Here is a 20,651-nt window from a genome sequence, read left to right on the forward strand (position 1 = left end):
ACACACACACATATGCTACATTCATCCGGTGCCTGTTGCCAGGGATTATATGGGTAAATTTAATTTAGCTCTATGGCAACTGTAATGTAATATGTATCGAGCACACTTCATTATGCTAATACAGCTCTATTGGACTTACTACAAAAAAAAGAAGTCAATTGGCAGTGAACTTGACAGTTAACTGTAAAAATAAGCAAGGCCAGCAGTGACATTATTTTCCTAAAATCAGAGAAGAAAAATAATTTGCAAAAGCCGCAACCAAAAAAGGAGAACATTTGAAGGTTATTTTTTTGTTTTATAAAAATAAAGACGATTTGTTATTGAAATAAAAGTTATTTGTGCACATGTCTTGAGGCCGGTCTGCCTTGTTCAGTCTCCGAGACACCGAGAGAGAGAGAGAGAGTGTGAGAGTGTTATTGTAAGGGTTTGACGACTCCACGAGAAGGTCACCATCGGAGAAAACCCTCACGTGTTTCGAAATCCGGCGGAGCGGTGTCCATCGCAGCGGTGCCCCAAGAGTCCGGCGACCCGAGTTCGACTCCCGGTCTGGGCCCCCTCCCCCCTTCACCCATGCGCACTGACTGACGTGGTGAAGTATGTTCAAACTACCCCCCGGGACTGACGCGGTAGGCACGTGGAGGCCTTCATCCAGTAGGGGACTGACAAAGGGCTGAACACTGTTTAAATCTGCTGGCGCCGTAGATAGAGCGCTTGACTCACAGGTGTATGGAAGTATGCGTCCTTTATTCAACCAGGAGATGAAATGAACCAATGTTGAGGCATGAAACGGCATCGGCTCGCATTGGCAAGGGCGACCCGGAATCAGACGAATGTGGAACTTCCACTTCTGGTTGAGGGCCTCAAAAAGAGATGAGCAATGTGCAACTCGGCAAGTGAAGATTCGCACCCCCACTCGCACTCAAGGAGCCACACAAGAATGTATAATCCTTGGTCTAATTGTTACCTTCTCATTCCTCGAGTTTTGTTTGCTCCCGTGAGCTGAAATGTAAAATGAGGCAATCATCACACCTCACTTCGCAGACGCCCCTGCACAAAAACACAAATCGCAGTGCCGTTTACGTTTTGTATAGCAATGTTGTTTCGTGGTTGATACGCCCAACATATGTTTGCGTATCATAGAAGGTAAAGGTGCAGCCCTGCAATTGCTTGCTAACACCACTGCTGGTAGAAGGGGCCAACAATCAAGCGAGCTATAGATCGCCCTTCTCGAGGTTATTTGGCCTACTCCTCTACCAGTGGCGGCTCCTGCAAAATCTCTCAGGGGGGGCAAATATCTGGATGATTGATAAGGTCCACCCATGCAATGAATAAATTAACAGCTTAAGCATGTAAAGGCAACTTCACTTCTTTAATATTAATGAAAAATAAAGTGACTCTTACAATACATCTTGTTTGTTTATATACTCACTATTAAAACAAAGCACTCAAGTTTATTTTATTAAAGATTCCACTAGGTGGCGATACATTATATTGTTGGATGAAACGTGCTTACGTATGATGACGTTAGCACGTATGATGACGTAAGCACGTTAGTGCATGCCCTCCCGGAAGCCATAGAGAATGCATTGCAGCGCCCCCCGTTCGAAAAAAAGCATCTTTGAATGTAAGTATATGGGGCCACTCGGGGCGATTCTCAGCCGTAGTGAAATCGCCCAAAAAGAGGCGGTACTCCACAGAACGTGACATGACGCTGATTGGACTATATCCAGAGGCTGACAGTGACGGCTAGCGTGACTCTGTGGTTGAATGACATTGGTGGTGCGTCGCCCAATCGCCCTAATGAAGAAACCGCCCCTGTCCTCTACACTGGGCAGATCATTTGGAGGAGTTAATAGGAGTACCCACATTTTATCCCACCGCTCGTCACCTGACGATTGGGCAAGGCGTTGTTGTCATCCCAATACAAACTGCCCCCTTTTTCAGCCGCTCTGCAACTCGGGAGTAAAGTTTGTCACATTGCAATCCAACCAAAATCTATGTTTTTACTTTAATTCCCAGAGCAAGAATTCAGCCAAAAATCATCGCATGCATGTGAGCACATTGCCAACACGCTCAACAGCCCATTGATTCAACGATAAGTGAAGTTTAATTTATTTATTTACCAGGTAAGGCTCACTGTGGTATATTGCTTTTTTGGAGAAGCGACTTGGCCACAAATGTGTAGCAGCCAAATACTTCAAACACACGTTTCTAAATGTGAATGGAAAACCCGGAGGACCCGGAGAAAAACCCACGCGACCACGGGGAGAACATGCAAACTCCAAATATACATCAGGCGTCAGTGTCAGGATCGAACCCACGAGCTCCTGCATACTAGGCGAGGTAGTTAACATCTCGTCACTGTGGCGCCCTATCTGAAAAGGAAATGGTAACAATCCCCACTAAGTGTGAGAGTCAAGTCCAAGCGTGTCCGTGAACTGGGCTCACCACAGGATGGCGGCTGTTGACGTCCCATATTTTATTGACTCCGTAGGGATTCATGGGCTCAGTTGACCCCCGAACGAAACTGCAGAAACGCGCGGTCGGATTATATGTAGCAGCACAGCGCACAATGCAGCCGTCCGGCCAGTTGTGAGCAAGTAATTCATTTTTACAATGTTGTTTTAGGGATTATGACGCTGAAATTGGGTACAACTATAGTTGAGTGTGTGACTCTGGTTGTTGTCAGCCTCTAACTTCACAATGCTGGGCCAAGGCTTTTCCCGTTTTCTTCCGTTCCTGACCTTCGTTGTTCTTGCCCAGCCAAGTGACTACAAATCTCACAAACCATTTGAAAAAAAAATTGACTGCCTAAAAACTGAGAGAAAAACGTTTCACTTTGTCATTCCTAACCCAGGTGTATTAATGTTCTTATCTGGAAATTCTGAAGGATGATCAATCTAAATGTGACACCGGGTTTTAAAAGCCCTGACCCTAACCTTGTGGGTTTTGGACCCGCCCATAATTTTGGCGGAAAACGTAAAAACAAATGTACAGCCTGTCTCTGTGAGCATTTCCACGTGCATATTTTGTAGGGCAATGAATGAAAACATTTCTAATTTGTGTGGGGAGGGATTATGGGGGGGGGGGGGGGGGCAGGCGTTTATGTAAAACTTTGTTGTTTTTAAAAACTATGGATATGAACGTTGGCCCCACATCGGGATTCAAAGGTGCTGAGCCCAAATGTTACGTTTTCAATCCGGCGAACGAATGCGTCACGCGTTGCCAATGGAGCATTATGGGTAAGGGGAAATACAGCAGAACTCTGTTTTGTGTCTCCACACACAGGACTGTTTCTATATAAACATATTTGTTCGCCCTTCAGCCCAATTGGCTTTCCACCCAAATATTACCGAGCAGCATTAGTTTAAGCGTGGAAACTCTGGACTGGTTTTGACCCTTCTGGGTCGCATCAGCAGAGTCAGGCTTGTTAAAAAAATGTTGCTGGGCTGCCAGACGCTACTGGCAAGAGCACTGCATCTAAAGTAACCTATTCATTTGGGTCAAGTCGGCACCTCCGATTAGCACGGTTGGCTACGTATGGCGCGAAAGAAGAAGTTCAACGTACATACGTTAACGCGCTGGGTGGCACCGCGGTTTGAGCTCAAATCCCTATTGGCGGTTGAATCAGCCCATCATCTCACCAGTAGCAATAAAATAGCCATTGCTTTGTGGGAAGCCAGCAGTTGTTGTTCTATGGATAAGATAACCTCCACCGCAGGAATGTGTAAATCCAACTGCTGGCTTAGGACCAGCAGCAGAGATGAGAACAGGCACCGAAGTTAACTTTGAGCAGGGGGCCACTTTCACTTGTCTTTGCGTTGTTACTTATTCGTATGAGAAGCTGGAAGACGTGAAGAGATTTGGGATTTTTTCGAGTTAATGCCAAACCGCTCCCCGCTTTCTCATCATTACCTAGGGCGCCACCCCCCCCCCCCCCCCCCCACAGGATCGCCCCCAGGAGAAGAGGATGATTGTTTAAGTACTTCTCGATGACGGATGGTTTCCAACTGCTCCAAGCACCCTCGGTCAGAAGGGGCAAGTTGGCCTTCTCGATGTATTATTATTTTTTCGTTTGCCCTTCCCCCTCCTCCCCCTCCTCCTCCTCCCTCTCCTCCTCCACCCCCTCCTCCTACTTTTCTCCCTTTCCCTGTCCCGCACCGCACCACCGCTCCCTCCCTTCTTCCCTCCTCGCCTACCAAGCCACCCGCCCGCACGCCCAGGCCGCTGACAAGCGCAGTATCTCCGCCACGGGCGCCGTCGTGTCACGTGTCTGGGCCGCGCGTGAGCGATCCGTCGGCCCTTTCGCCCCATCGCTTATCACGCCACTTGAACCTAAGGTCGTCGGTCAGCGTGCCTGGGGGGGGGGGGTTGTGGGGGGGTCCAGTGCAGACAAATCGCTCGAGGAACAGACGCACTGAGGGGCGCAGACCGGGCTGGGGGCACGGATGCGTTAGCGGAGGATGTCACCAACGACCAGTGCCGGATTATCCCGGTAGCAAAAGTAGCGACAAATGCTACGGGCCCCGCACTTTCAAAGGCCCCGCGCTAAATGCTTTCAAGCTATCAATTCCGGTTCAGTGAATCTGCACTTGCTTTATTACTATAGTACTATACTGCCTTCAACTTATATGAACCACTGGGTGTTTAAGGTGAGCGATTTGTCATATTATCTGGCTGTATAGCAAATGAAAAAAAATACAACTACTTTACTGTGCAAGTTTAAAATTTGTGTTTTAAAATGTACGTGTTTTTTATATTCAGGGCCCCTTTATAACGTGTGCTACAGGCCCCGCACCTCGCATCGTCCGGCATTGCCAACGACGCTCCGAGTCTTTGTGACGTCCGTTCGAAGACGGCCACGACAGACGTTTGGGCCGAGTGAAATTGCGCAAGAGCGCACCCGTCGGGCAATCGGAGGGTCGTGTGTGCGAATGCTGCTTGAATTGTTCGGAGGTGGAGGGGGTGTCAATGGAGCCCATCGTTGGATAAAATGGGTGCTTCTTTGTGGAAAGTCAACAGTGCTTCGTCCTGTAGGTAAGCTGGCCCATAGATCGCAGCAATGCGGGATATTGGGCTGTCATCAGAGAGGAGCGCTGGCCCCCATCCATGTGAGCGTGGAGACACTGGCACGCGAATATAAACGTCACGTGAAAAGTTTAAGATATAAATCCATGACAGGAAGCAGGGAGGAGGGTTCAAGCCGTGGTGTGAGTTGCAATTCAGAGGTCGCCAGTTTTGTTCAATTTTCCAGCTGCGTGGCCGTTGCATAAGTGGGGCTCGTTTCTTACATCCATCTCTGTGCAGCCAGAAGTATACCTTGGTTACGCCCACAGTCGATCTGTAGTGAGCGTGCGGTGGGGTAAAGTGTGGGTACTCCCCATTGTTCCAAGACTCCCGGCGTTCGGACGTTCGAAGTGGACTAGGGCTGAACGATTTGGGGAAAATATCTCATTGCGATGTTTCTGACAGATATTGCGATTTTATTTGTGATAATTTTTTTAAAGTCACGCTTCAGTTTAATATTCACTGCGTAACAGATTTAAAACATGTGATGGAGCATTACCACATGATACCATCAAAATATGATTTGCTCTATATATTCCAATGCAAGGATGAGAACTTAAAATATATGAATTGCTTCCAACATGTATTTATTCAAATGTTTTTTTATTGAAATAGAACAATCAAACATGAAACAATTGTTAAGCTAAATAAATAAAGTTGTAATAATGAAAAATAAAACAATTCCAATCAGAAAGTAATAGGACATTTCAAATCGCAAGTAATCGCAGCCTTTGCGATTTGCTCATCGCATTTTTCAAATTGCCATTTGAAATCGATTCATCGTTCAGCCCTTAAGTGGACTGCATCCCCACCCCCAAAGGAACGGCGCCACCTCCGTGCCCCCCGTGATCCGTGGATTAAACAAACCACCGGACACGTCGGTGCGGCAGCAACAGCGGTGTGCGTGAATTCTGTCGCAAGAGGTCACACGCTTGGCGCACATCGGTCCGTCGCTAGCTTTGCGTGACGAACGAAAGAATGGCCAACGTGGAAGAGAAGGCCAAAATGCCCTCCTTCGAAGCAGATCTCTGGAGCTCTCCTCGAGTGGAGGCGCTTCTGCAAGCAGTGGTGCGGTGCAAGAGATTGCAGGGCTGCGTTTTCCCCGCGGCAATTCACGCGCACGGCATCTCGTGTGCACACCAATCCATCCCCACGCATGCGGAGCACATGGCCGGCCCACTATTGCGAATGGGTCTATTCATTATACAGCTGCCCCCCGCCCTCCAACTCCTCATCCTCATCCTCCTGCCGCCATAAATTACCGCAACCTCCCCAATCTCCCAACAGGCTGGCGGACGTACACGTCACAGCCATATGGGTCCTCCCCACCGCTCAATGTGCGCTCGATGTATTGCTCCCTGAGTCTACGTGGCTTCGAGTGGACTTTGGGATGCATCGGTCGCGGCGCGATTGCCATTTCAAAATAAATAAGCAAGAAGTGGCCACGTGGCTGGCACTTGCAACGCAGGCCCGTCGCGATGGTTGCGTACGGGCACAAAGCAAACGAGCCAGCGATATCCAGATCTTTTCGCGGACAGCATTGAAACTGCCTCGTAGCGGAACAAATGTGTCGGGGAGCATGCGCTTTTTTAGTCAATGGCTTCTTCTGCAGGGCAAGAGATATGGGACAAAGGGAATGCGCTTTGAATCCACTCGGAGCTTGAGAATACATTTTAAAATGGGAAGCCTTGAGAGCTACAACATCGGAGAGTATTGTTCTTGCTCGGAGAGTTAGGTCGGAGTCAAAGGTTAAAATCCAAGTCCAGGGCAGACTCATGTCGCCATCACCTTCAGGCGCAATAAAGTGAGCAGCAGCACCACTCTGTCAAAATCAACGGTGACTGTCGTGTGGAGAGATTGGCACAATCATGGGAATGCCGCATTTGCGTCACTCTATGGAGACTCCTGCCTGAGATTAGCACTCCTCACGCTTCTTGCCTAAAAATGAGGACACTTTTGTTCCAGTCAAGGTTCTCTGGTGGACACGTCGTGCATGTTAGAGCGGAGCGGATGAACGATCAGAACGAGCAATGTGGTTCAGAATTACAGGGCAGTTGATTGACATGGGACAAGCTCCGTTTCCTCCCCACCCCCATCCTAATTGTATCCCGATTGTGCGATCAGCGTGATTTTACGTGACAAATAATCATTCAGATCTCTCATAAAGCAATGCAACTTTTGTTGTCATGGATGTGGGATCTATATGGCTATAAAAATGAAATTATCAATTTCTAACAGAAAGGTTGCTAGCCTTAAAAGATCGTACACTTCATCAGCATTCGTTTATGCAAGCCTCAACGCTGCTGCTGAGACACTGAACCTCAACACCGGTCCAGACTTTGCTTGTATTAAACCAATGTTGCTGAGAAGATGCACTCCCAGAAGGCTGTGCGGCCAATGGGATGTTGAGGGACAAATATTGCTGATGTATTTTGTTGCTGGCACTCTCCACAATGACGCTCATTGATTATTACGTGATCTGCACTCCCGTGACTAAATTCACAGGACCCTTAATACCCATTATATGTTTACAGCATATCATGCGGGAACCACATCAATCACCGGGCAGTTTTGGCTCAAGTCAATGTTGAGTGGGCTGATCACCGGGCTGTACATCCACCCCGCGGGAACTGACCAACTTGCTGTAACCAGGGCAGCCAGATTGTTTGCGGGTAAATAGTGGCCATAACACTGCAGAGAAGAGTGCAGCACAGATAAGATGATAAATTCTTGAAAAATAGATTTTTTTGGAAAATTTCATGACGGATTAAATAATTACCCAACTGTGCACAGCCGACCATAACACGTAGTGAGTATCAGTATTATGGGTGGCAGGTTGGCGCAATGGTGTCACTCATGCCTCACGGCACGAAGTCCCTGGGTTCGATTCCCAACTTGGGTGTATTTCTGCGTGCGGAAATTGTGTGTTCTCCTCCTGTTCAGCGTGGATCTCCTCCGGGTTCACCGCTTTCTTCCCATAGCCAACATCACGCATGCAATCTCACTGTTCTGACCAACCGTAATAATCAGAATAATTGTTTTGGCAATACATCAATTGAGACCATACACAGCAACAGCATCGCCCTCTACTACGAAGTATTGGCAGGGCCTTCGTGCAACAACAACAACAACAAAAAAGTCCCGAGACTCGGGGAGACTTCCCTAGGTAAACGAGCGTCATAATTAATAACAACAATCATACTAATCTGAAGAAAATGAGAGGGTTATTGAAGCGCGGCAACCTCGAGTGCAGCGAACAGATTTCACGGACGTTAAGCGGAACGCCATCAATCGCCGCGCACACAGAACGCGCGGGGCTCACCTGAAGGCTGGCGAATCCACTGCGGAAGCGGAGCAACTGGTTCGCTCGTTTATTTTTGTTCCCCCGAAACAACCGCAGGGTCTCGATTGAACTCCGTTAAGCTGCGACTCGAACGGCGCGAGAAAAAAATTAAATTGCAGATCCCAGCAGAGCACAGCGGAGTCGGCGCGAATTACAGCGAAACTGCATTCAACTGGGAGCGACAGCCACAGTCATAAAGTCATAACCACAGCTAGCGCGGAGGCGAATGACAAAACGTGTTGTCATTTTGAGGTTTTTATCTTCTCGCGGGGGAATGCCCGGTTCAGAGGTTGTCACCGTAATCTCTGCGACTCCGTTGCGCGAGCCGAAAGCCTGCGGGAGCGTATTTAATAGCCCGCACGGCCCACTGCACGTGCTTGCAGGAGTTCTGGAGATCGCGGTGTTGTGCTCTCCAAATTAAATCCCATGCTAGTGCCAGGAATATTCTTAATTCTGGTTTGGCTGGTGCTGCGCCAGAGCATTTGAACTTGCCATTGGAAGCGCTTGATCAAATCCCATTGGGGTGTCGACTCCGCCCATCAGCATGTCTCTCTGGGTTAATGAAATGAGGACCATTCTTTGGGAGGTCATCGATGGTAGTAGAATGAAAGATGCGAATGGGAATAAGTGGCATCTGTGATCAATGGAGCGGAGAAACCCATGCAAAGCGGTGTACATTTTCAATTCCCGTGAGAGGTCATTTTCTCCATAGGATAACCACTGCGGTCTTCCCAGAAAGTCATTGAGCAGCCCTGCCATGACTTGCTCACACCACTGCGGGCATAAGGGCCTTCAACAGAGTGAGCTGGAGAGAGCTCCTGTCGATTGTATGTGGGTCTATTCTTACATGCCAGCCATACGTCTTGCAAGAGGTGATCATCCCCACATTTAATCCCTACTGTGGTGTGCCCATTTAATACAGCTGGGTGGACAGGGATTGGGGGGGGGAGCAGGTGGAGTAAGAACATTATCCAACGTTTCAAGTGTCGTACTAACGTTGACAGAATGAACCGGTAACCTCTGGATTACTCGCGAGGATCTCCATTACACCAGGCAAGCATCACTCACAAACGGGTAAACATTTTATCGACCTTGAATGGGATGATGGGTTGCAGATTTCACACACGCAAGTTTCATATTCTGTATGGTGTTGACTTATATTGCGACATTATTTTGCCGTCACAGAAAAGCCCGTGGGATTTGCACGGGAAATTCAAATAACAAAGGCATTCGAAAGCGCGAACAATTCCCCGCTGCACGCTCAACACCTTCAAAAAGAAGCAATTCGCGCCTGCGATGCGTGCGGAAAATTCTAATGAATCAACGCACGGAATTTCGCAGGAATGCCTTTTGGGGGGGGGGGGGAATTCGGCAGTGGCCGTTGTCGTCAATTGCTCCTCGGTGCGAAACGATCCGGCGTGCGATTGAACGATGGCGCCGCTTCGCAGACAGATGCTGTCAGATTCACAGCGACAACAGAACAATCCGTCACAAAGTGAATATTTCCAGCCGGCTCGCATCAGCGGCTCCGATATTCGTGACGACGTGTTATTAACCGCCGGGAATTGCTACATCCACAAGTTTGAAGGCGGCGGTAATTTAATAATAATTTTCACGGCTGTCTCGATTTCAAAATTCATCCGTGAAAGGTTCCCGAAGCAACAAGGCGCAACAGACGTTCATAACGTGTTTAAAAACACGAGCATACTTTGTAAATTACAAAAGAAAATCTAGAGCTTGATTTTTTTTGTTCTATTGAAGCCAGGATAACAAACATTATTGTGTAAAGATGTGACCTCAATTCCCATTTTTTCTAGTCCGGTCACGCAGTGTAATTCACAATCAAGCCTAAGTGGCTCTTGTCTCAAATGAGCAGTACCATATTGCTGCTTGTCTGCATTAGCGGCCCTGAGCCAACGATTTTAATTCTGCCCGGATAAATCTCATCATCATCATCATCTGTTTTTATTATTTATACTATACCTCCCATGAAGTACATTACGGAGTGCCACTACAAAGGGGAATTCAAGATAATTACTCAGCAAGGCAGTGATTGCAGACAACATACACAATGCGGTGTAGTCGTACGAACAGCAAATGAAAATACATTGAAATCGAAACTTGTGCTTGAGATTGCGCTCTTTTTCGTCCACTTCATTTCAGTTAGTCGTACTTTTTGTGAAAAAAAATCAAATTGTGTCTTATTCTTAGGTTGTTTCGGTAAAGTCACGTAGGTAAAACATTAAAATTAATAAAAGTAAAATAAAATAATTATTAATTTTAATGTTTTACCTACGTGACTTTACCGAAACAACCAACGAATATGAATCCTTGCAGTCACGAAAGCTTCAAATCTAGAATCAAATTGGTGCCTCCACTGAAAATAAATTGGTGCTCATTTGTTATGTGTGCTGATTATGAGCCATGCCCTTCAACCACCGTGTCACCCACTCCGGCATATCGTGGGGGGCGCCACGGTGGCCAGATGTTGTCTCCCTCGCCTGCTCTACAGGAGGTTCTGTGTTAGACGTCGACCCTGACGCCTGCTGTATATTTCGAGTTTGCATGTTATCCCCGTGGTCGCGTGGATTTTTCGCAGGGTCATCCGGTTTTTCCCTCCACATTTAGACAGACGCGTTTGGAGTATATGGCTGCTATACATTTTCACGTGATAAGCCACTTTCTTGAGTTATTATTTGTGGCCAGGTGGCTTCTGAAGAAGAGGTAATAGCTCAGTCGGCTTTATCTGGTAAAAATGTAAATAGTTTATAGTTTAAAATAGTTCAACTGGTCACTCTCACATTTTCCGATCAATCCCTACATGTGAGAATATTGCACTGTCTATGTTGCCCATCCTAGTGATGGGATGGTCTTCTCATTCCTCCCAATTATTTCTTATGACCGCTCTCCAATGCGTTTTCAAATCAGACCGAGTCCGACGTTTCGCTCCCAAGGAACTGAATTTGGTTCATCAATAAGCGAAATGTCGGACATCATGCCGATCAACAGAGGACAACTTTCATGGTGAAGGCCGGTCTCCTGCCAGCGAATCGTGGAAATTCCACCGCACCTTTCTCATAAAGAACGAGCCCTTCACTGCTGTGGCAACGGCCAGCCCTGGGAAGTGCACTGCTCGCGCAAGGGGAGCATAAATCAGCAAGGCTATCGTGGCAGGGCCCGAGGAGGGCTTGCGAGCAGCAGCAGCAGCTGCTTGTGTGGAGATTTACTCACTGCCGCACCGTATGTTATCCCGCTCCGAGAGGGCACGGGGGTTCCTCTCGCAATGAATGACTTCCTCGCCCGACGTAACTCACCCAGCGTAACTCATCTGGCATAACGCACCCGGCGAAACTCACCGGGTTTAACTCACCCGGTGAAACTGACCCAGCGAAACTCACCTGGTGAAACTCACCCAGCGCAACTCACCTGGTGAAACTCACCTGGAGAATCTCACCCGGCGTAACTCTCCCTGTGAAACTCACCTGGCTAAACTCACCTGGTTCAACTGACCTCGCAAAACTCACCTGGCGAAACTCACCCGGTTTAAATCACCCGGAGAAGCTCACCCGGCGAAACTCACCCGGCGAAACTCACCCGGCGAAACTCACCCGGCGAAACTCACCCGGCGAAACTCACTCGGTGAATCTCACCTCTCATCACCTTTCGGCGTGACACCTGGCCACGCCCACCAGGTTGCAGCGCTGGCAGTAGAGGCGCAACGACGAATCGACTTCATCGATGAACGTACAGTCCGGATTATAAGACGCACGTCACTAAGAACCTGGCGACACGAGTATGATTCCCCGCTCACGGCCAACATCGGTAACAAATATCTAAACCGGTCCTACGCCTCTCCTAGGTCAGCTTGGCCTTAAATGAGTACCTGATGTGGTGTCAAAACATTCAGCACTGGGGAGACAAATGATTTTCCAGGCGTTGTGTTGGCCCCGTCGTGTGCCGTGTCAGCCTTCGTAGGTGCTCGCTAATGGCACTTGCCCCTAACATCATATGCCACGGGGCAGTGGTCAGCATCGTGGACTTGCAATGATGTTTCAGGTGCAGTCCTTGAAACGATGGTGCAAGTTTATTCAATTCCCCCCACCTGTCCACGAATCAGTATAGATGGATTTATAACGGGTAGCCGATTGATAGGTCACCAGTTTGTTGAAGTGTGGCTACCTCCTAGCTCTTCCAAGATGTTGGGCCAGTGTGGAAGAGGAGGCCAAATACTATCGAGAGAGAGAGCTCTGCGAAAACTTCCTCTAGTTGAGGCCCATCCACCAGTCGTGGTGTGAGCAAGGAATTGCAGGGCTACACCTCTTTCTTTTAGAGCAGCGCGCAATCTCCGTGTACATTCATGAGTTTCCCAAATGTTTAGTGAAAAATGGCCAAGGCTCAAAGAAACAAAAACAACGCACATCGAAGATCCCCGTGGTTCAGTGGAAAGGTACACAGCTCAAGGAGACAAAGAGATTCTACGTAGTTTTTTTTTAATGTGCAAAAGCTTGAAGAAAAAAGTAGAAGTCGATTTATAAGGGTTTTCTTACTTTTCGTTTTACAGGGATTCTGAGAAAATACCCCAAACAAATGAAAACTCAAGCGAACTATCAGTGAAATAATCCTGAGCTGGTATATGCTGCTGTTAATTTCTTGGCTCAATTGAAACAAAAAAAAAATAGTTGCAACGTGAAAGTGACCAATGAAGTGATCATGTATGTTATGTAATTAAGGGAAATAATTGTGCTAAGCAAAGTATGGAGAGATATTACGTTTTAAAAAAATACAAAGTAAGCATATGGCCATTTAAACGAAAACAATATAGGTAAAATAGGCCAAAATTAGTGTCAGTGACAAGCCAATGTTTTTTTTGTGTGTGTTCAATTACCAGTGGCTGTGTTGAGACAACCACCTCTTTGGACTGGAGGTTCCAGTTTGATCATGGGCGGCTGACACCAAACCTGGATTCAAACCCAGGGTCTCTAACATCTCGGCTTGTGCTCTAGGTACCCCGCCACTTCAAGCTAAGACGCGATTTGCCCAAAGCTCCCAGCCTCGGACCACCTGAAGGCCGCATCAAGGCGGCTCTCCCGTGGTGTCCGAGGCATCCCCACTAAGCCTCACCACACATCCCCAAGCCTTAAATAAAGCAAACAAATACTCGGCCACGATCTCGCATTCAAAACAAAATACTGTACTCGGCGAGAGAGCTGCCTAAACATCGCAACCCAAGTGGCCCTCCTCCTTCGGCTCGGGCTCGAGACTGTAAATAACGACCCTTTTCATTCCGGTGAAAACGATCCCTAAAGACGCATTTTAAATCACTTTCAGCAGCGACCACCAAGTCAGCCGGCGCCGTGCTCAGCACACTGAAATTGGCTCGTCCTGCGAGATCCACTTCGCTGGAAGTCATCAACCAGTGATTGTCCCATGCAAGAGACTGGTCATCGCCATGGGAATGTGGAATTTCCACCACTGGGCTCAGAGACGCCAGCGGAAACGAGCGGCAAGTTTGTTTGACACATCTAACGACACATTTCAATGTTTACACGATTTAACCCCAAAGAACCCGTATTATGGACGTGTGTTGGAGCTGGGGAGACGTTTAGACTCTTCGCCGTTGCCATTACGAAAGCGCCGTGACGTGGATTTAAAAAACCCCGGCTGCGGAGACTTCCCGATATGGTTCTCGGGGCTGGTGCCCGAAGTTTTGCTCCACGTTCAAGAAATCGGTTTCTGAAGAAGCCCCCATCACAAAGGGGGAGGGGACGGCAAAGAAACGGACATTGCCGAATAACACGCGGGGCCGACCCGAATGTATTCACAGCGCAACCGCGAACACCTACGCAGCGGTAGTAGCCGTACCTTGTCACGTTCTTCGCAACAACAATAACATAGGCTATTGTCTGCGTGGAGTGTTATAACCTTAATCTTAATTGAGACACTTTCCTCGCAAGCAAATTGTGAGTCTACTGTATATTTAAAAAAATTTAATCTGCACGTCTCAAAAACGTCTAAAGTACTTCCAGAGAAGGTAGAAAGCTGAAATGTGGTACACATGTAACTTTTAGGACAAACCCAACAGGTAAAATCTGAAAATCCGAGATTTTTCATTTTAAGGCCCCCAAATCTCGATTTTGAGTGCCCCATGAAATAGTTTGTGGTTTGTGCGTGTCATTCAAAAACCGTTCAAAATATAAGATTGCGGGTTTTAAACAAAGCATTAAACAGCAAATAAAATTTAAGTGAAAACCATTGCAGTTTTTTATATTTCGGATTAAAGCGGTTTCGAACGAAAAAATACGCATTTAATAGTGTTAAAATCGTAATAATTGGAAAACAGTAAAAGATCGAAGCTTCCCCTCAAAAAGTATTAAGTTCATTAATTTCTGTTATTTCTGATCAACAAAAAATAACGGAATATTTAAATTGAGCGGTTTACGATAGCATGTATTTAAATATAAGAGGCTGAATCAAGTGTCTGATCGTAAGTAAAGATTGTAAGACAATCATATCAGATTAATTATTATACATTAAAAACGTTTGCCTGGCGAAAACAGACTTTATGAACGAGTATAATATAAACGGTCCCTATGCGACGGTGCTTGCATACAACTCCGCAGCAAAGATTGAAAAACGAATCGACCTACATCTGGTCTCCCGCACTGGTGAAACGAGGCGCCTGAAAGCTCTAATTGCTTGCCTTGGATGTCACCACTGGATTTGGAGCGCACGAAACAAAAGCCTGACTAACGCCGCAGGAGCGATGTGAAATTCTCAAAGCTTCCTACGATGACGGCGACGACGACTACCACGAGTATGCATCTGTCAGCTCTGGGCTCATCAGCAGAATGTCTGTTCGGGGGGGGGGGGGGTTAGCGGTGGGGGGACATGTGGCTGGCACCTGTGTAAACACAATTCCTCCCCTCCACAGCCACCAAAACCTCCCGCCGCCGCTGCTCTGCCGCACCCCCTGTGCATCAAGGGAGACGCTGGGACTGCTCTGAGATTGAAGTCTTCCCCCAACGACAGGCGATCGTAAGAGCAATGCTGGGACGCCGACTAAAACTGGCCGACACTCGTAAATTACTCGCTAAGAGCACTCCCCGCCGCGAAAATGTCTAGCCGCGTTGAAATATTCACATTCAATTGCTGTGCTGCGTTGCATACGTGTGCTGTGTGTGTGTGTGCGAGCGCGCGTGTGTGTGCGCAGGCAGGTATTGTAGCTGTGGGTAGATAGATCGGAGAATAGGTAGGTGAGTAGGCTGATAGGTGATGTTGGTGGTAGTAGTACTTAATTATAATGATGCAATTTATAATGCGTACAGTGCAATGTTTCACAGACGCAAATGAGCCTGACTCTGAGGCACGTAGCCAGACTCTGCGTCAATTGAAAGCCACGCGAAAGTGGTGGGGCCTTCACGTGTCTCTTACACGTCGGTGTAGATTGCATGCTCTTCATAGACTGAGTTTGTGGATAGGTAGGTGGCAGAATAGGCCATATGTCGATAGGTAAATATGAGCATTGGTAAGTTATTTTGTTGATGTCTAGGTAGGTTGATAGAGAGGTTATGTTGATAGGTAGGTGGGTTGGTAGGGAGATTATTACGTTTGATAGGTGGGCAGGATAAGAAATACAAGGTGGGCAATAATTCACCCTTCTAGCAAGGTGATTAAATATCACACAATCGAGGTGCTCGATTCAATTTAAGAATCAAATAACTTTCAAACATTCGTGTTTGTTTTACTTCTCGTTTCTCCTGTCTCGTTTGTAATTCCGTTTGCCCCATTACCCTAAATGTAACGTTGTCATGTCAATGGCGCATAACTTAAAAAAACGCATTAACTATTTTTTCACTTGCATCACGTGATGTGTATGCATTAAGAGTTGACCGCAATCGATGAATAAATGCATCCCTTTTATTATTATTTTTGATTCACTTTATTTTCATATTATTTTTTATTATTTGATTGTTATTATTTTTTCTATCTACGTGACTCTACCGAAAGAACCATCGAAAAATGCGTCCCTACTTGCTCGGTACATTGGTGAATACGTGGGTAAGAAAGTATGTCGGTAGGTAGCTGGGTAGGTAAGAAGTTGAGCAGATGAGGGTGTGGGTGGGTTTTCAGGTTGAAAGATACGTCTCAAAGTAGGTAGGTGCGTAGCCAGGTAGGTCGGTGAGTAAATAGGATGATGAGTAGGTAGCTACGTGAGAAGTGAGTAGGAGAGTCGGTAGGTGGATGTAGAATTGTAAGCATATAAGTATGTAGATATTAGAGTAGGTTTTTGGGTAGGTATGTATTTAGTAAATAAGTAGGTGAGTAGGTAGGTCGATATATATGTAGGGATAGTAAGTAGTTGGGTAACAAGGTATGAAAGTAGGTAGGTGGGTTTGTCAGTATGAAGATAGGTAGATGAGAAGGTATCAGAGTAGGTAGACAGCTAGATAGATAGGCGAGCAGGTAGTTACATGAGTAGGTATGAAGGTAGGTAGGTGAGTAGGCGGGTCGGTATTCTTAAACCATGTAGTATGTGCTCACTGGGACACGTCTTGCGACGGAGACTTGGCAGAAGTGCGAGGAACAATAGCGGAGCCATGTAGTTGGTGTGACTTCTGTATAAAAATCTTCTTAAACTTAACCATGTGCAGCAGTGTACAATGTGTAAATACGGCGTGTAGATTTATACTTGTTTTTGAATGCATACATCATGCACGATATATAACCCACGACGTTACATTTTGCAGGGGTAATATAGCAGACTGTAAAAACAACACGATGAAAGATGCATTCATTGTTATTAAATATGACAAGAATGTGGGTAGGAGACGGTATTCTTCTCCTGGTGGACCCACCTGTCATGTCTTTCGTGTTTTTGTGTCACCTTCTACACAACTACTACAGTTGACGTCGTTAATTTGAACCCAGATGTCGATCGGTAAAGCTAAAGGTGAAAGAAAAGGCCCTTCTCATGGGCAGACACCAATCAGGCGAGACCTTCGAGTGGACCAACAAAACGTTGAGGCACTCTCAACACCTAAATGTGACTTCTTGGCCAGAAACCTGAGGCGGAAACGACACGACATCACCGCCTCGCAGGAGGCGCTCCTTGTGGAGAGCGAGCGGATGGCGAGTTCCATTGCTCCCGTCTGCCTCCCCGAGACATTGCCTCCACACACCACCTTCAGCAGGCAAGGCCTAAAGGCCCACGCCGCTCTCAAGTCCACCGCCACAAGTGACGGCACATCGACAATACCCGCCACAGTTGGTCACTTGACGGTCATCAATGTACATGAGTCCCGAATCGGGAATGGCCATCACCACCTCTGCCATCAGCCACTCAGCCGGCGATAGATGTGGGTGACTTCAATATCCACTTCTAGATTTGAAGCTTTCGTGACTGCAAGGATTCATATTCTTAGGTTTTTTCGGTAAAGTCACGTAGGTAAAAAATTAAAATTAAAATTTACCGAAAAAACCTAAGAATATTCAATAGCCACCACACACAGTGGGCCTACTCTGCTCTTTGTGTTTAGTCCGATTAGCACGGTTGGCTACGTATGGTGCGAAAGAAGTTCACCATTTGTATTGATGAAGTCCTACGAACTGCCACCCTCTCACTAATGTACTCAGGAGCAGAATGTTGCGCTCCAGTCCGGTCCAAGAGCTCGTACACAAAACTGCAAGATGCACAATTAAATTAACCCACAGCGCATCACAACCGGAACACGGCACCAATTTCCCGACCCCCAGTTCTGGTGAACATTCAGCCACCAAATGTATGCCGAGAGATGCAAACTGCAAGGAAGTTTATGCGTGTTCTTGCCATTGACAACCATCAACCCATCACCAATGCCTCACGAATGTTTTGCACCAAGGACTGATGTCCAAACGCACTGTCACTACCATAACATCTCGCCGAGATCAGGAAGAAAGCTGACAAAGAGCAAGGAACAATGTGGAGGTCGAGAACAAAAAACACCTATTTCAAGCTCCAAACATCGCAACTCTTGGCAATTATATTCCCCAAAGACGTGGAGCTGTCAACTACATCAGAACATCAACAGGCCGATGATTGCATTTCCTCTATTAATGGTAAATTAAAGACACAAGCCACAGCAGTGCCAATGTTGCCATGCGACCAAAACTATGGACCACATAGTAAAGGGCACAACCCTCTCCTGAAGCCTTCGCGTTGTGTCGAGCAGACCTCAACATTGGCATTTAGCTCCTAGACATTGCCAAATGCACGAATACAATAGAACAAAAATGTATGCTGTAATTATTGAACCAAAATCTGTAGCATAATGATTATTATTACGTGTTATTAATCTGTGTAAATATAAAAAAACACAAGAGCTTTGCTTTTTTATGTTATATTTGACCGTAAACATACAATATCAATTCATTTAACCACAATTGCGTGAAGGAGTGATGCAAATTGTAATAAAGTTCTTAAGAGGGCTCGGAGATTACTTGCAAGCCAGAGGTTGCCGATTCGATCCACTGACGTAGAAACAGTACATCAGCAAACCACAGTTAGTCGACCCGCAGATCTCCTGTGGTGGTGTAAAGTATGGGCACTTCCACCTCTTCCAAGACGTCTGAGCAGTGTGAAAGAGTAGGCCAAATACACTTGAATCGTTCACTAGAGCTCCCTCTGTTGGAGGCCCTTCAGCCAGCAGTGGCACGATCAAGCAATTGCAGGCGTCACCTTTTCCTCGACCTCAAAATAACGACCTGAGAGCCAACATCTTTCACAAACATAATCAACATTTTAGAATATGGGTCTTTGATATTCCACGCCTCAACATTGTTTTCACATTTTTCATACAAGCATACACAATTTGACATTTAGACATACTGTATTGAAAGGTGATGAATACAATTCCATAACCAGATTTTGAATTCCATAAACCAGCATACGTGCCCGCAAACTTTTGAATCTTTTTTTAATTTTATTTAGCAATGCAGTTATTGTGCACACAGGTTGTTTTTTAGTTTTGGATCCAAATATGAAATGAGATTTTCGATATCACAATCTGTTTACGGTGATCTTGTAAAGAGTGTGTTACTAAAGTCGGTGGAATGTGAGCAAATGTCACTGTCGGTTACCCGTGTACATTGGGGGTGTTTCTACTTATCAGCTTAATCATAAGAATGTCAAAACTCATCATTTAGTTTTGTCTGTTTAATACCTGTCGACCCCTTATCAGTGCCTACCTTATTACAGACCAATTCAGATCTTATTGGTCACCCGGGCCCTTATAAATCTCAACGTTCATCCTACAGTCCATTCACAACGGAGAAACACAAATAGACCAAAAAAATCTGCCCGTGTTGAAACGGCTGTCCGCCGTGTGGACCTGAAAACTAAGTTTCCCTGCACAAGAATACCGGTAAACCGTGTGGGTTTGCATGCTTTGCTGTTTGTTAAAATGTATCCGAAATTAAGACGCCACGGGAAATGACGTCACATGAAATAAATTAACAATTATGACGTCACTTGCATGCTTTTTCCACCAAAACTCAATAGCCATCTGATGACGTTACATTTGTCAGCACGGAAACGATTTAAATTATTACACTATGTAAAGGTGCAAACATTGGAAAAGAAAATCAGAAAATTTCCTGGAATATCTGAAATACAATTTTAGTTTTTGTCTGAAAAAATCAAACAAAGACCCCCGTATAGCCTTCACAGATTGTTGGGGCAAGTGCAGTTAGCGAACACCTATTAAAGCCGGCACAGCACACAGGGGGGTGGGAGGCCAGCATCACGCCCGGCCGCCTTTGTCTCCCTAGTGGCAATGTTTACACACGACATCAGGTACTCATGTGAGGCTGAGTCGACCTAGGGTATGCCCAGGATCGTTTCACACAACAACAATGCAGCACACACGGGCACACATGAAGCACACTTTTAAAGTATAGCCCAGCATCTTCCGCACACAATGAATTGAGTACCACTTTGCCATAATCTTAGGTTTTTTTGGTAAAGTCACGTAGGTAAAAATAAAAATAAATAATACAAATGATAATAGAAATAAAATAATAAATCACGACGTTTCGGAGGCAACACAAGTTTCCGTCATCAGGTAGGACCATCACAGCTAGATTTACTGTATCAAGTGAGGAAAAAATCCAAGGGGCAAGCTCTTAAATACAAGTTGAGTGGGAGGGGGGGAGGGGCTTATCTGAATGTTAATGGCACAGTGGGGGGGGCGGAGCTAAATGAGAA

Source organism: Lampetra fluviatilis, chromosome 8 (assembly GCF_964198595.1).
Source record: "Lampetra fluviatilis chromosome 8, kcLamFluv1.1, whole genome shotgun sequence".
Lineage (NCBI taxonomy): Eukaryota > Metazoa > Chordata > Hyperoartia > Petromyzontiformes > Petromyzontidae > Lampetra > Lampetra fluviatilis.